The following is a 16,718-nucleotide window of genomic DNA, read 5'->3' on the forward strand; positions in this document are numbered from 1 at the left end:
GCTGGTCTGAGAGGTGGCATTTAGGGACTGGAGGCCGAGGACACCTGTGTCTCACAGCAGCTTCCCTCCCTGTACAGATAACAAGCGGACGACGGGGCTGTCTCTGCTGCCCTCACCGGCTCCAGGTCTTGTCCACGTCCACTGGCGGCCCGTCTGTCTGCTGTCAGGGGAACGGTCTACACTCTGGGCTGCTCGACGCAGCAATGCCAGCAGCAGTGGGGCGCCCTGTGAAGCCCACTCTCCCAGGTTCCTTTGCAGAGCCCACATCAAAGGCTTCCCAGCAAAAGCTGTCACGGCCTCTCCCCGGATGAAGCCTCAGAAGCTAAACAGTGGGCCCCAGAGGATTAAGGTCCCACTTCTCCACTCGGAAAGGGCATTCATGGTTAAAATGATGCATCAAAAAATACATAATCCTCTGTATTCATTCCCTTCTGCTGCTGACATTTTGTTTACACACCTGCTCACCGAAATGTTCCACTGAGCTCACGTGTTGTCAGGCCTGATTTCGGACCACAAACAGTGAGCCCCAGTGGTTGCTGCAGCCACCACTGTCCATCCGGGACTCCCCGGTGCACAGCAAAGGCCACGTGCCGATGACAGCAGTTTCACTGAGGCCAGATGACCCAGAAGGACGTGTCTGGTAGAGGAACCCCAGTCCCAGGACCGACAAACATGTCCGCACCGGTCCCCCTCCAGCCGGCTCCTGCTCCTCCCTCGTCTCTCCCACCACACAGCTAGCTCTAAATGCCATCACAAGGCTCCTGATTTTCATGGCGGTCATCATCTTTTCCATTAATGTCATTATCTTATCCCAGGGTCCATTAGAACTCCCGCCGTAATGAGAACTTTGGGTGTTGCTGTTCATTACGTCGCTGGTCACCCACAGCTCCAGCTGTTGTCGGGAATGCCCGGTGTGCGGCTCTGACCTGGACCCTGCCGCCCCTCCTGCTGCCATTAAGGATGATCATCTGTCCACCCCCGGAGCCGGCACCACATTACAACTCTATTACCGATCCCGCTGCCCCCATTACCTCCCTCGATGCCCCCTCTCCATTTCAGCTGCCCTCACCTTCTCCTTTCCAGCCACCAGCTTTCCAATTACAACTCCATTATCTTTATTATTACCTTGGTTACAATCATAATTGTCCCCATAACAATTTTCATGTCTCTCCGCCCCTCTACAATGCCAGACCCCGGCCACCTTTGGTAGAGCGTCAGGCGTCCCTGTGACACACTGGACATGTACTCCAACCGCCCCCCCCATCGGTGTCAGAAGCCCCTTCTTTTCCTTTATCGCACCCCCGTGACCACGTTCCTCAAGAAAGATCTGCCCCTTCCCGGAGCAATTTCACCACTGCCATCATCCTGCCTATTCACAGCTCACGAACTTCCCTTTCTGTCAAAGCCAAACAGAAGGAACCCTCCTCTTAAGACGCCAGCTTCTCATCTGCATGGGCCTCTGTGACAGGCGCCTCTCTGGCCCCAAGAATCCTCCCGACCAATTTCTTCCTCCGAGCAGTCCCTGCTGACGGAACTGGCGGGGCGCCCCTGCACGTCTGATGTCCTACCACAGCCCTGCTTTCTCCATCAGACGGTGAGCTCACGGCGGGCCAGACCAGCCTCATCTCTTCCCCAGAGCACGCAGCCGCGGGACAAAGGCAGCGTCCAGAGAGCTCCTGGTCTGCACACTCGGAGGGACCGCTGGGCATTGAGCCCTAGAGGAACCCCGTGAGGGAGCCTCCCCAGGCCCTCCCCGGCTCGCACCAGGCACCCTCCCCAAGCCCGCCCTTCCCTGCAGAGCCCTGTGTTCTGAGACTGTTTTCCCCTCTCCTCCCACCTTCACTTCTCATGCTCTTCTCTGCATGCCCTGCTCCAGTGGCCACTGGACAAAAAAAAAAAAAAAAAGATCAGATATAATAATGAGCATTGTAGAGTGAATAAATGATTCCTCTGGGGACACCTGCCTTTCACAGGGACAGCCAGGAGGGGCTACGTCTTTCTAAGAATGTCTCCCAGATGGCAGAATTTATTTTTTATTTTATTTTATTAACTGTTGAGAGGGGGTGAGGAGGGAGGAGGGGAATAAGCCACAGGGCAGGGAGATTTCACGGTGCCAATCAAAATGTATTTTGTGGGCACTGTCCTCCTCTCTGAATAAAAGCCACTTGAAAGGCATCTAATAAATTACCCTGGATCTACCCATCTCTCCATTGCTCAGAGGCTATGAACGCTAGCTGAGGAAGCCATCTCATCTGTTGTGGGGTTTCTGTGAGTTCTTTGCACCCAACTGTTAGTGGTGGGAGAATTCAGTTGTCAAAGATCAGTCTGGAGTGTGTGCGTCTTTTCTGTGCAAACAGCATTCTTCTCAGGCAGACGCGGAGGCAACGATGCTTCGCGTTGCGATTACAGAGACGACAAAAATCGGCTGGCACTGGGCCAAGCTACGGAGACGGCGGGGACCGCAGACTTATTGTCTGCCTCTGGATCGTTGGTCTCTGGCCAAGGTCTGAGGGTTGGCTCGGGAACCCCAAGATGTGAGGCAGCTGTGGGGGCTGCTGGACTGTCTCCGTCCTCGGAAACATTTTCCTTCTCCTTCCCTTTCTTCCTCTCTGTTAAGTCTTCCCTTTCCATAGTCTGAGGTGCCATTTTGCCTTCTTGGCCTTATACTGGCTTTATGTCAGAGGCTCTGCTCAAAGTCCACACCCCCTCCCACGAGGTCCTCTGGGGTTGTCTCCAACCCCCCCAAACCCTGTGACGCTCCTCCTCTTCCAGTTGGTTCTCAGTAACACAGCCCAGCCAGTGGCAGGGTGTGGCACTGAGCACCTCGTTATGTTGTCCTGTTGCTTCTTCATTTGTTTCCTGTCTGGACGGAACCCTAAGCTCCTTCCGGGCAGAGACCACGACATTCACTTCTGTCGTGTGGCCCATGGCTCATCCCGTGGTATCGGACCCATAAACGTTACTCGGCGAAGACTTGCTAAGGGGGCCTCCTGCTCCTTTCTCTTATTCTCCCCTCAACGGCCTGGCCTTGCCTGCTGCGTCCCGTTCTCCTTCCTCTCTTCTTCTCTGCTAAGGTCCCAAGACTGGAGACCCACGCAGCCCTGGCTTCAGCCTGCTGGATGCAGCCCAGGGTGGGGAGATTTCTGGCTCCTGGTTGCCTAGAGGTGAGGGGTGGGTGTAGGAGTGACATGTAGGGACTGCACTGAATGGGACTCACCCTCGGCCTGTTAGGATCTCTTGGCTTGGCATGAGAAAGAGAGGCCAACCTCAGCGTTATCCAAAGGGGCCACAGTAACAGCTGTCATGGGGCCACACGCAGAAGGGGTCAATGGCAAACGGGTCAGTGCTGGTTAACTCCCGACGGCGTGTTTGTTAACTGCACTGTAGATAAGTCTATCGGGGGGAAAGTCTGGATAATTTCATTGGCTTTGATGACATAACAAAGGGTAAGTGTACACGAGCATTTTCACCATCACTACGGGTCCTGCTTACGACTCATTCTCATCAGCATGTTGGAAAGCAATTTCGGTAAGTACTCAGCTTAATCAATTTGCATCTGCACACTGACCTCCGGGACGCCGTGCATGGGTCCCATCACGCAGCGTGCTCCGAGATTCTGTATCTTCAGACGGCATATTTCTCAATATTTGTACGTGGCTGTCATATTCAATCAACACACTCATCTGTTCCCTCCTTGCTGCCTCCTCCCTCGCCCGGGGAGGCAGGAGCCGAGGCAGGAGCCAAGCAGCGCCCCCGCCACTGTGTGTCAGGGAACACTTGCTTGCTATTCCCCCCAAATCTGGAGGACTAAGAAGACAGCAGGGCATGCTGGCGTAATGGAAACAACAGAAAAACAGGAAAATATTTTATCAGCTTGTTTTCACAATTAAGTAAACAATGAGAACTCATACATGGCTGATTCCTCAGTTATTCATGGTTTGAAGCGCTTGAAAATTCAATTCAACTAAATAACCTTTCCGTTAGCTCTTCTTAAGAGCAAGGTGTCGTGATTTGAGGAAGGGACAACAAAGATACAATCCACCGAGGACAAGCAGAGAAGCACACCAACGACCGGGGCGCCAGCAGAGCAGGCAGAGGCAGAACAGCGCAGCCGCTGCACCGAGGGTCTTGTGCAGGAAGGCAAGTATCTGCCTGGATGAGTCCGAAGGGGGTTCTCGGTGGATGGAGGGGATGCTCTTCTCTGTCCCCAGAGCCATTCCTGGCTCCGGCCCCCATCACCTCTTCTCTGGACCATCAGAGCAGCTTCTCATCTGATCTCCCCGCTCTCATTGCTCCTTTCCAAGTGATCTTTTTTAATCTCATTTTTTATTTGTATAAATGTGTTTACTGATTTCAGAGAGAGAGGAAGAGAGACAGAGGGAGAGGGGGGGTGAGAGAAGGAGAGGGTCGGGGAGAAGGAGACAGAGAGAGAGAGAGAGAAAACTATTGATGTGAGAGAGAAACACTGATTGGTTGTCTCCCACAAGTTCCCCAATTGGGGATGGAACATGCAACCTAGGTATGTACCCTGACCAGGGATCAAACCTGCAACTTGTGTGTGTGTCCTGCCTGGGAATCGAACCTGCAAAACTTTTGGTGTATGGGATGATGCTCTGACCAACTGAGCCACATGGGCCAGCCAAGTGATCTTTTTAAAAGGCCATCTCATTATGTCACAGCTCAGCTTTGAACCCTCCCAATTTGTTCCCAATTCTGCAAGAACAACCCTCCCAGAGTTGTTCCCAATTCTGCAAGAAAGGATTCAAGTTTCTCAGGCTCTCGCACTTGAAGATAAAATATCTGTCATCCTCTGAAGCCTTAACCCCCTTGTCCCCTCGCCCCCACTACGCACACGGTGCCTGCTATCCAGTGGCTTCAATGGACTTGCACATTCTGCTCCCTCTACCTGGACTGGGCCTCTCTTCTTGTCTTCCCGGGTTCCCCACCTGTCTGGAGAGCTGCTACAGCCCTCTTCCCTGTCCTCTGCCCCCAAGACAGGGCTGATGCTTCCTGCGCCTTTATAGCACGCGACCCTCACCCTGCTTATCACAAGCGTTGCGGCCTGGGGAGGGGTGGCATGCTTGGCTGCCTTCTAAGAGTGCGTCCTCCTTGGGGTCAGAATCCAGGCTGGAGAGCACGCAGCAGGTGATCCATGTACATTTGCTGAACTGTCACATTGTGTGCGTGGGTAGTTAGGATACACCATTTTCCGGGGCACTAAGGGGTAAACACATGATGGGCAGTGAGTGTAGAATATGCTTCCACAGAGTGTGGGATAAAAGAAGGAGGTCCAGAGTCACGAAACCATGCAAAAGCTGTCGGTTTCTTTTCATGGAGACCGTGATCAGAAGGAGGGAAGGCACTGACGGGCCGTGAGAGGATGCGAGTGAGGACCCACTGAGGACTCACCGAGGGCAGGAAGGCTCTGCTGCAGTGGTGGGGAAGGGGGCTCATCGTTCACTCTGTGGGAAGGTTTGCCTTGCAAGGGGCAGGAACACTTTGGCCCCAGAGGGACAAAGCAAGAGGCATTCTAAGAAGGAGAGGAGAAGAAGCAAGCAGAGCCCTTTTAGCTCGGGGCCAGGCAGGCTTGCTTGCAAACTGCCAGCTGGCACACCCAACACCCCTACCTGCTCCCCACATAAACCACTAGATATGGAGAGAAAACACACATAAATATTGGGAAAGTCCTTTGACGTTTTAAGAAACAGCCTCTTTGATACTCCGCCCTCGATAAATGCTCATCACCCCTGAATGGCTGCGCAAGGAACAGGACGGAGCATGGGAGCTCTGCCGAGCCCCCTGGACTCTGCCCTTCGCCCCCGAGGAGGCTGAGCAGCAGGGGGGCCCCAGGGGGCTGTGCCCTGGCAGAGGCCAGCAGGTCACAGCTTTGGGAGAGAAGCAAATCCTGTGAGTCTGGGGTCCTACTTCACTGATCTTCCTCAACCCTGTTCTGTTCTCAGGAGATAGCTCGGGTGGCCATTCACATTCAAAGGACAGTTTCTGCTTAAATCCATTCAAACCACATCTTACATGGCCTACAGGTCTTTTCCTCCACAAGGGTCCCTGAAAACTGGGTGAGTTTTGAAGACTGTTAGGACCAGGGCAGGAGGAGCAGGTGCACCCTCAGCTGGGCCCGGGCCCGGGCTCCCCCCACATACCACTCTGCTGTGAGGCTTAGAATTCTCAGTGTCACTCCAGGGAAAGGTGGCGGAGCGGCTTGTCCCCCCAGAATGCAAACCCGAGGTTGAAGCTCAAGGGTTCGCGTCTCCTGAAAGGCTCTGAGGCTGCAGCTATTGTTTGGTGAAATTCTAAGAGGAGGCTTAAATTCAGGGGCACGTCTGCAATGATCACCGACCACACCAGAGGGGCAAGCCATGGTTTTAAGAAACTCGAGATTTCATTCTAAAAACACCAGGGGGTTGGGTTGGTTTGGTTGGGTTGGGAAAAGATGGGAAAGAGAAGACAAGGGAGTTTTTGTTGACTTTTGGTAAAAATCCATTCACCTCAGCATCGAACAGCGCGTTTACGCTCCCTTTCCCACCACACCCCTTGCCGTTCTGTGTACAACCTCCACGAAACCCTACAGGAGAACGTTGCTTGGGAAGGCCGTCACCCCGCAGAGGCTTGAGAAGGGCGCTTCCCCTCCCCAGCACGAAACCCACCTGTAAGAGTTACAGAAGGAGCTGAACACACCGACCGAGATGAAGCATTTGTGCTTCCGACCATTTTGCATTATTCTCAGCAAGAGTCGGGTGTTAACAACATTAATGTTACGTTAACTGAGTAAATAGTAGTTGCTCAGTGAAGGCCTATTGCCTGGAACTGAACGTTATCAGCGAGTGTGGGAGCACAGACAGACGTTTTCCCGTAGACTGGCAGCTAGATTCTAACTCTGCCCTCTGCCCCTTGTCCTCAACTTACCTTTCCTTGAAGATGCATGCTCACGACGACACATCGACACACAGAATCCTAGATCTTTGGAGATGAAAAAGAGACCTTCCCGGCGCACGCAAACCCAGTTTCAGGCGGCAGAGAAACTCAGGGGAAGACCGCTTCCTACAGGCAACAGAGTCAGCCAAGGCAACAGACCACTGCTTGTTTAATCCACGTGCAGGACTCATCCTATAAAAACTGGGCTAGACTCAGGGGAAGGCAGACTGAAAATTGGTAGAAGAAATAACTTAGGAGGTGCAGATGATCCCATCTTACTGGCAGAAAGTAGGCACGATTTGAAACGACTTCTCAGGAAAGTGAAAGGAGAAAGTGCCAAAGCATGACTGCACTTGAACGTCAGGAAGACAAAATCGTGACTGCAGAAGGAATGCATGACTTTACCATGACAAGGAAGACACTGAACGTGGCACAGATTTTGCTTACTTCGATTCAGTCATCAATTCCAATAGAGACCGCAGCCAAGCAATCAAGAGGAGGCTGAGCCTCTGAGGGGCAGCATTAGAAGAATCAGGGGAGATCCCCAAGAGCAAAGATGTGTCAATAGAGACCAAGGCCAAGATCACTCACACCCTCCTGTTCTTAACTACTACGTACAGACCTGGAAGTTGGACAGTGAAGAAGGCTGATAGAAAACAAAGCTACATTCATTGCAAATACGGTGTTGGAGAACAACGCAACGGGCACCGTGGACACCAGAAAGACCAACAAGGGGTTCAGTGCACAGAGAGCCTGAAACGTCCCTGGAGGCCAGATGGACAAAACTGAAGCTCTCCTCCTTTGGGTGCATCATAAGGAAGTTGGGTTCTTTGGAAAAGAAAATAGTTCTGGGGAAAACAGGAAGCTGAAGGAAAAGAGGAGATCAAATGCGAGACTGATTGTCTCCATAAGAGAAGCCGCAGGGAGAAGTCCCTACGAGCTGACCAAGGCTGTTGAGGACGGGACATGGTAGACCCACCCCGCTCACCCACAGGATCACCAGGAGTCAGAGCTGAGTCAACGGCTCTTGACACACACGCAGTGCTTCCAAACCCGTCTGCAGTCCAGAGAGGCCCTCAAGCTGGGAGCTCAGCTCCCCAAATATCACATTTATCTTAATTTGGCAAGAGGCTGAAAGCCTATCTGGGGCCATTTAAACTCTAATGTTATTAAGGGCTCATCTAATCAGCTTTTAAAATAAGCTGCTTTCAAATGCATGGGGAACGAAGGTAGGGGAGCAGTAAGCCGAGGGAGGCAGCCTGGGAAGCGCCCCTCTGTCTGAGTGGCTGGGGAGCCAGCAGACAACCGGAGACTTTCCTCTTTGGTGACTTCCGCCCCTCCAACACCAAACCATGCTGGTGAACAGCCACTTGTGAGTACAAGGGGAGAGGGCTTTTCTGGACAATCCATGTTCTCTGTGAAGTCGATCGTACACGGGTGACAAAGCTTGGCAGAGAAAGTTGACCGGCCTCGGTGCCAGGAGGTGGCTGTGAGATTTGATCAACAGCAGCTGATGCTTCTGAGAACTAGCTCTGACTACCGCATCCTGTAGACTTCTGAGAAGGCCCACCCTCAGGAGGCCAGCAGGACCCCCCCTCCCCGGACCACTGGCGGTTGGTAGCTGGCCTCAGGGAGGTCCCTCACATCCATCTTGGGGTTGACGGGACTTCCATCAGGCCTAGGCTGAAAGAGAACTTCACCCTGGTGTGCTCATGGCTCTGATGTGCTCGGGGACGACAAATCTGATTCTGACACCAGTTCTGACGTGGGTTTTTCTCCTCCCCCGCACCAAGCAGTTCTCTGCAACACTCATTTCTGACACTCTACCCAGAGGAGAGCAGCAGACTCCACAGGCTGGGGGCTCGGTCCCACAGGACTGTCCTCCACTTCAGACGGCAGTCGCAAGTCCATGCTGTCACTGTGCTTCTGAGTGACTGGCTACAGGTTGGCGGTCCCATGCCCCCCTCTCTGGGTTCAGTGTATTTGCTAGAGCAGCACACAGAACTCAGGAAACCCGCTTGCTCACTAGGTCGCCGGTTCATTACAAAGGATATTATTAAAGGACACAAATCAACAACCCAAGTGAACAGCCCAGTGAAGACCCCTCCCACTTAAGGGAGCCCCTCTGTTCTCATGGAAGCTCTTTGAACCCTGACCTTCTGGTGACGGATGAAATCATTGGTCATTAGTGACTGAAATCTCCAGCCCTTCTCCCCACCCCACAGATAGAGGCAGGACAGAAACTTTCAACCCGTCAGTCATACATTCGGGTCCCTGGGCAACCAGCCCCTGTCCTTAGGGGATTTCTGAAAATCACCTCATCCACATGGGGTGGTTGGAAGGTGCTTGTTATAGATATCAAGGCACTTTTATTTCTTTTATCGCACTTAGGAAAGGCCAAAGGTTCCGGGAGCTCTGCGCCCAAAACGAGATGAAGACCACTACCTATTTCTTATCGCGCATCACAGTATCAGCAGGGACATCCCTGGCCCCGCTGTAAACGTCAGGCTCGCCCTCGACCTTCCGGCGCGTTGCTGCCTCAGCCTGCAGGCCGCTTCCCGAGAGGCCCGGGGCAGGGCCGGGCTCACTCCGGAACCCAGGCGGGGTTTCTCTTCCCCCTTCCCGGCCCCTGGTGGGGTCCTGGGCCCCTCGGTTGCCCTCCCCACCCCTCCATCAGAACCATCAGGTGCCGGCGCTGATGACAATACATGGGTGTTCTTCTCGAGTGACTCACTGGTCTCCCCTTTACACCAATATTCCTTAGACATTTGTTCAACATCGATTTAGAGGACAACAGCAGCCTAGACCTCACGCTCCCACTGAACTCACCTCATTCGGAAGTCAGTTTCAAGAGCACTATTTTCATCTACGCAAGTTTCTCTTTGGGGGCAGGGGGACCTTCGTCTCTCTACGCAAATGGTTTGTCCAATCCTCTCTAGCTGCACGAGGACGTTGTCCGAGCAGAGTGCTGATGAGTAAACGCATCTCTGCCTTCACACATTTCCAGTGATGCTCTTGTGACAACTACCCCTAGTTGCTGCCCACATGGTCCACCTGTGCCAGCTCCGCTTGGCTGCAGGGAACTTAGTCTCCACCAGCTGTTAGCCTGAAAACACGAAATCAAGCAATTCACTCTTAAATGTGAATGGCTGATAGCCAGCTTGGTTCAGTGATGTCTCTTGTGAGTCTGTATGTTCAGAGGTGTTTTAAACGGCCTTGGCACCGGTCAAGTGTCCCCAAGTAAGGCAGGATGTCCCCAAGGACACTCTGGGTTGATTTCAACGTGGGACTTCTTACCACTACCAGTGATGGATAACGAGTGCATGGTGCATCTGAGGAAGGAAATGAGTTTTTTCCTGAACTAGCGATCACGTGAACAAATGGAGAAAGAAGGCTGGTGGGTATATTATCATTGTTTTGTGCAATGAGAAAGGGCCTCACTTGTTTCAAAAGTTCCCAATTCAGACTACAGAGTTTCAGCGCCAGGGAGAGTTATTCAGGGTCACCGAGTACCTGTCAGCTCCGCGAACCCTGAGTGCCTTCTCCCACGGACTGGTTTTTACTATTTCAACCCGAAAATTCTTTAGACACATATAGGCGGTGTCCACACAGAATTAGGAGAGCTTTTAAATTAAAAGAAATAAAATGACAGTTTTTTTTCTCATCTAGCCATATAAATAGTTACGGATAGAGATAAAGAGATGGATGTTTTTTCATTGTGCTTTATTCGGCGCTTGGAACTCCAGAATTTGTTGAGTCACGCTGGTGAATAATTTAGCGCCAGATTCATGCAGGCCTAGTACGGGCGCGGTTGGGTTAGGGAATCAAGTTTAAGTTCTTGGAGGGGCTGAGCGCAGTAACACACTTTTATTACCAACCACATCATGAAATGCACTTCAGAAATATGTTACGAGAAGCCCAAACTTTGGGGCCTGGTTTCCCCAGCCTTTTCCAAGACGGCCTGGAGCCCAGGGAGCTAGCGCACCCCACCACCTCATTGCAGGGGGACCGTATCCCAGGCTGTTGTTACAGCAACAGAATCTCAAATCCCTGGGAGTGAGCGATGAGCAGTGAAAGCCTCACACCAGGCCTTGTGCTGACAGGTAATAAAAGGTTCAGAAAATGGTACCTTTAGTGATGGGCTCTTCGATGCTTTCTCTTCCCCGCAGGTCTTTAATCCTAACGCCCACACAAGCCCGGCCTCTGCGTGGCTACGACGATACGGGTGCCTGCAACGGGAATGGGGAGGGGAGAGATGCATTTATGGCTTCGAAATAAAGAACCGTGGTTTCCCCTTCCATTCCAGTGCTGTGCCTTTTCAATACACGGGGAGGCACCCGGTGCTGATTTCTAAAGCGAACTGTTATTTATTATGTTATTGCCCCTCTCCAGAGAGTTCTATTTGTTTCAATAATTTTCTTTTATGCATTCCAATAACTTTGCAATAGAGTGGTAAATACTTAAGGCAAAAAATAGTACAGAATAGTAAGTCCAGAAACGTGTTTTATGTAGCACATCGACTCTGAGATCTTGGAGGGTGGCTGCAGTCCCCCGTTTAGGCGGTCTGATGTGACAAAAGCTTGACACTTCCTCTGGGAAGCCACTCATCCCCCCTAAACCCAGGGCCCTCTGATGTCCTTGACCTCTGAGGGCTTCCTAAGACATAAAAGTCACCACTTTGTGAAGCTCTTCTTTTGAGCTGTTCTCACTCTGGACTCTTAACCCCACAAGGGCAGACTCGGTCCGGCTCACTGCTTCTCAGCTCTTGTCCCAGCTACAGTGCCAGTACAGAGCAGTTCAAAGATGCAGCAACATCTATGGCAACGGGGAGTTCCCGTGGCTGCAGTGTGTCGGTCCCTTTAAGTACGGCCCCTGTGCTGAACTTGGGCCAGGTGCCCCTACACGATTCCCAGGGACCACTGACACAGTCCCCTGCAGGATGGTTCTGCCTTTGAGGGCTTGCTTCCCACAAACCCCTCTCCAAAGGGCACACTGAGCCTCAGGGATCTCCCCGAGAGGCGCCCCAACAGGGTGTATTTGCAAAAAATTAAGTAGCCCGGGAGAGCTGAAGGAGCAAGCCTCTGGCTGAGGTGCGGGCTTGCTCATCTAAGTTATTCCTGAAAAAATCAATCTTCCCTGGGGGACCTGCAGGAACCTGGGAATGGGAGGAAGCCGAAAGACCCCTTAGTTCTGGAAGGGCGAGCAGAGTCCATCGCTGGTGATGCAGCAGCACAAGAGCCAGGGCCACCCGGCTGTACCACTGGGAAGGAGGCCGGTCATCGGTGGGCGAGCCGGTGCCCAGGGCAGGGTGGTGTGGACTACAGAAAGGCCGGGTGCATTTTTGCTCCAGTTCTACTCTGGCTGCTCGCCAGACGAAGAGGGACAGGCCCTTCGGACAGTGTCGTGTGGACAGCGGCTGCCCCAAACCTGCAGCTTCTTTTCCTAGCAGGCAGTTCTGACATCACGCAGCCTCCCTTTCCATGAAGTTACACCCCCCTCACCATTCTGCCTCCACCTGTTGACCCGCTTGCTTCTCATCGTCTCTGTGGGGGGCGGGGGGAGATGCCCTCGCCCCGGGAAAGCGCGTCCACTCTCTCTGGAAACAACTGAGTCAAAAGTCACCCAAAGGGACGCCAAATTCCCTTTAGTTGAGGTCATTAAACACTGACACCTTCAACATGCTGTATCACTGTCATTTCTACAACGAGGTGTAGACACGGTCATTCCTTCATTCATCTCACCATTATTTTTTTTCACTTTAAATTTCTTCCTGTGGTGTTCTTAAAATTACTGAGGTAATACGTGCTCAACGTAGTGAGTGGCTTCACATGCAGGCACCACACAGGAGAAGTCTGCTCTTTCCCTCCAATCCCAGCCCTTCAGGTAACACCCTCACAGACGAGGACAGACAAGAACGGCTCCCGCCGAGCTGTCTGAAGTCAGGTTCCCGGGAAGGAGACCGAGACGGTGCCTGTGCTCGGAAGGTGGACTGGGGCGTGCTAATACCCAAGACTTCCTCCCCTGGGGGAGTGCAGGGAGCAAGACTGGCTATAGGACCTCGGGAGCTGGCCTCTGGCCCCCACCAGTCTTTGGATGTGAGCTGCCCCCCTCCCCAGGGCGGGGACAGGCACGACCTTGGGCCTAGTACCTCCCTTTGGCTGAGAGCGACCCCTGAGAGGAACTCAGCTGTGGGCTGTCAGAGCGGACACTCCCCGAAGCCTGCAGGGGGTGCTGTTGAGTGCCTCCGTTTGGGGGCACTCCATAGCACCCACCACACCCACCCTCCCTTGTGCTCCTTTAAACCTAATTACGCACAGATATACAGATACACGTGGTGTTTTGTTCACAGTTTTTAACTGAAATCCTCTGTGATGTGTTTTGTTTCAACATATATACATACATCCTCCTTTCCCCCCGGATTCCGGATTTGGTGATGCACACACACCTGTACTTTACCTACACAAAGACCATATTAGACACCAGGCATTTTTAGTGCAGTCGCCTTATTTGTGTGTGTGTGTGTGTGTGTTGCTTGCCTCTCTGCACCTCCCCTCCTCCTCCACCTGGATTCAGCATGGAATGGGGACTTTTGTACCTGCCCTCGTGCTCTTGTAACCACAGGCATACGTGTGTGAGTGGGAGCAAACGCTCTCTGGTGTCTGGTCACTGGGCATAGCCACTCACGAGGCAACCGCTGTGTGCCAGAAGAAGAGGGCGGAGCCTCTGCCCGCGAAGGAGAGAGGCGTGGACTGGAGGTTACACCCGGAGGAAGTCACCGAGGGAAGCACGCACCCCACGCAGAGCATGCAGAGAATCAGAACTAGACTGCAGGGCTCTGGAACCCGGTCTTGTGTGCTTTTCCATTTCACCGGCTTAAACTAGGAGAGGGTTCAAACTGTACCCTGCACAATGGCCACGCTGAATTCGAGCAGGCGAGTGCTGGCCTCCCTGACGTCACCACCACTGCTGTGGCAGCAGGAGGCTCAGCGTGCTCCGGGCGTGCCGGCCCCCGTGATGCACTAGGCACCAGCCCACAAAGCGATCCATCTGACTTGGCCACAAGCCGTGCTGCCCTGGAAAGACATCACATGGAAGCCTATCCTTGGAGTAGATTTTCATATAACTGGAGGGCAGGGAAAGGATGATTATATTTATGTATGAATTTATAATATATTATAGCTCCTTTCCCTCGGGTTATAAGCTGGTGGGGTCAGACTGTGGGCAAGCATGCCTGTGGCAACAAGTTCAAGAGCCTCAGCAGAGATAAACACCAAGTGCTCCCAAATCTTTTTAACCTACACACTTCCGGCGGGGGGGGGGGTGGCAGAGGGGGAGGAGACATGGAACCTGAGAGGCGTCTGTACACAACACTGAAGAGCCAGGTGATGGGCTCCCCAGCAACTTCAGCGAACCGAGGTGTTCTTGCTGCCCACTCACTCACCTGCACTTCGCTCTAAGTGCCCAGCCTTTCACTCACTCCACTCCTGGGGCCAAAGTGTAATAGCTCATCACTGAAAAAAGGTACTTTCCCTGTGAAACATGCCCCAAACATGTGCGTTCTGTTTTCTTTCCTCATCAGAGGCTGATCCTGCTCCTACTCAATGTGTTCAGGAACCCAAGGGCCTGGGCTGGACGTTCTCACGGCAGGTGGGGGGCCCTGCCCCTGATGACCCAGGCAGGCTCTGTGGATCTGGGCCCTGTGGGCCCCATGCACAGATTTTCCCCAAAGCCCTGTGTTTTTCCCCCGTTGGCCCCAGTGAATCATGGGTAGAAGACAGACGCTGCCAGGCCAGGTAAGACGCAGCAACTAAAACCTGCACACTTTGCGGCACAGTTCATTTTGCTACCCTGTGTACACCCTGGTATTTGGTTGGTCAAAGTTTGTTTATTGCAAATTGCTGGCCGTCTTCCCGTAAATAGCCTTGTGATTGCAAGGACGCTGATCAGCTCCCTACATAAAACTGCCCAGTATTCTAAAGCACTGTCAATCGACATTTTTCTCAGTTCTCACAGCAGTCCATTGCTGAGAACAGATCAGATTGTGAAAGGCCAACAAATTGTACCTAGTCATCCTGATGAGAAAGCGGGGAATTTCGGCAACCACCGGTGGCCTGACCTACGCCTGGCTCCCGAACTCACAAGCTCTCCCGCCGGGCGAGTTGGAATGACTGCAGTTCAGGGCTTCTCCTTTCAGGCACCACATCTGAATGTTCCTTAGAAGGATTTCTCTGACCCACTCCTATTGGAAAGACGTTGCAATCCAATGAGACGTGGAAAGTTCGTGAACGCAGAATTTATTTATTACCTGTTGCTGCAGAACCACTTACCCCCAAACCCACTGGCTTGGGAGAAGAAACATTTGCTGCCTCATGGTTTCTGTGAATCAAGAATCCAGAAGCGGCGTATCTGGGTGGTTCTGGCTCAAGGTCTCGCATGAAGCTGCAGCTAAGGTGCCAATGAGGGCTATCGCCACTGAAAAATGTGCAGGGGCTGGAGGGTCAGATTCCAAGCTGGCTCACTTGTGTGACGCTGGGGTTGCAGGAGGCTGCCCCAGCTGGGCCTCTGTGGGCTGCTTGAGTGCCTCCGCAGCAGGGCTGGCTTTCCCCAGGGTGAGCGACTGCAGAGAGGTAGGTGGAAGCTACCGTGATTTTTAGGACCTTCCTTACCATCATTTCTGCACCCCCCCCCATTGGTTACACAGACTGTCCCCACTTAATTAGGAAGGAGACAACACAAGAGGATGGATACGGGAAAGCAAGAATTAATTGGGGGTTGTCTTGAAGGCCAGCGACTGCAAATGCTTTTTCCCTTCCTCAATAACGATGAAGGCCAGGGAGAAAACGGGTCGGAGAAAACATGTCGCTTATCGCATCTCCGGGGAGCAACAAATGGAAGCACGTGGAATTTGACTCCAATTCTAGCTTTTAGGAGCCACAGGCTCTTGGAAAAGATACCTTCTAAGTTCCTTTTCCAATCTGTAAAATGGGAGAACAATGACATTTCCTGACAGGGCTGCTATGAGGATTAACTTAGGTAACAGATGTAGAAGGCTTAACTCACCACCTGAATGATGTGGTTTAAAGTCCTCAACCAAGAGTCAGTCTTCCCCCTCCAGTTCCCAACCCAAAGGAGGGCCTCGGCCTTGGTAATTTTTATCTTTCTTTCCTCCCAGCAAAAGATTTGCTGAGGCTTCATAAAGTGAGGACGTGTGAGGGACACTGGTTCTTTCATATCTTAATTAGTAATTAATTAAGCAGAGGTGCAGCTATCTGGAATATTTGACAGACAGGCTCAATAATTATCCTTTATCGTTGTTCCTAATGGAAAATATGGTCAGGGTGGTACAAGCCTTCCCAGAATCTCAGGTTTAATTGCGTGACCCAGCAGAAAATCAAATGAGCAGGCTGCCCTTTCCACATTGTTTCATTAAAAACACGTTGACACTTGGTGACGCCCTGCGCTCAGGAGCTCGGCGGGCCGGGCATCTCAGGCCATGATCTTCAGTCTGAGAAGCAGCAGGGTCCCTCCAGGAGAGCACGCAGTCACAGTTGCCAACCACGCCAATGACGCCGGCAGTATTTCATTAACCCTTCTCCTCCCTGCCCAGGAAGGTCTTGGTTTGAAGGTCAGGAGAGAATGCTGCTCTAAGGTCTGAGCTGGAGAAGAAGACGGAGGGGCTTTCCTGATGTTCCTACAGTCCTGTTGGCTCCACCTCCCAGAAGATCTAACCAAGAGCTGCAGGGAGACCTTAACTTGGTGATGGCAGCTTCACAACCTCCTGTTCACAC

At 52.5% G+C, this 16,718-nt stretch overlaps 1 protein-coding gene across 2 annotated transcripts in view; it reads right to left on the bottom strand.

Moving 5' to 3' along the window:
• TNR (tenascin R) overlaps window positions 1–11,155 on the bottom strand; it is a 153,309-nt gene extending 142,154 nt beyond the window's left edge. For both annotated transcript variants that reach the window (XM_037035142.1, XM_037035141.1), the window contains exon 1: window positions 11,060–11,155. The gene's annotated coding sequence lies outside the window, so the exon portion shown is untranslated. The remainder of the gene's footprint in view (window positions 1–11,059) is intronic.
• Window positions 11,156–16,718: the final 5,563 nt, after the last annotated feature.

Source organism: Sturnira hondurensis, unplaced genomic scaffold (genome assembly GCF_014824575.4).
Source record: "Sturnira hondurensis isolate 20B ecotype Veracruz unplaced genomic scaffold, ASM1482457v3 Scaffold0022215, whole genome shotgun sequence".
NCBI lineage: Eukaryota > Metazoa > Chordata > Mammalia > Chiroptera > Phyllostomidae > Sturnira > Sturnira hondurensis.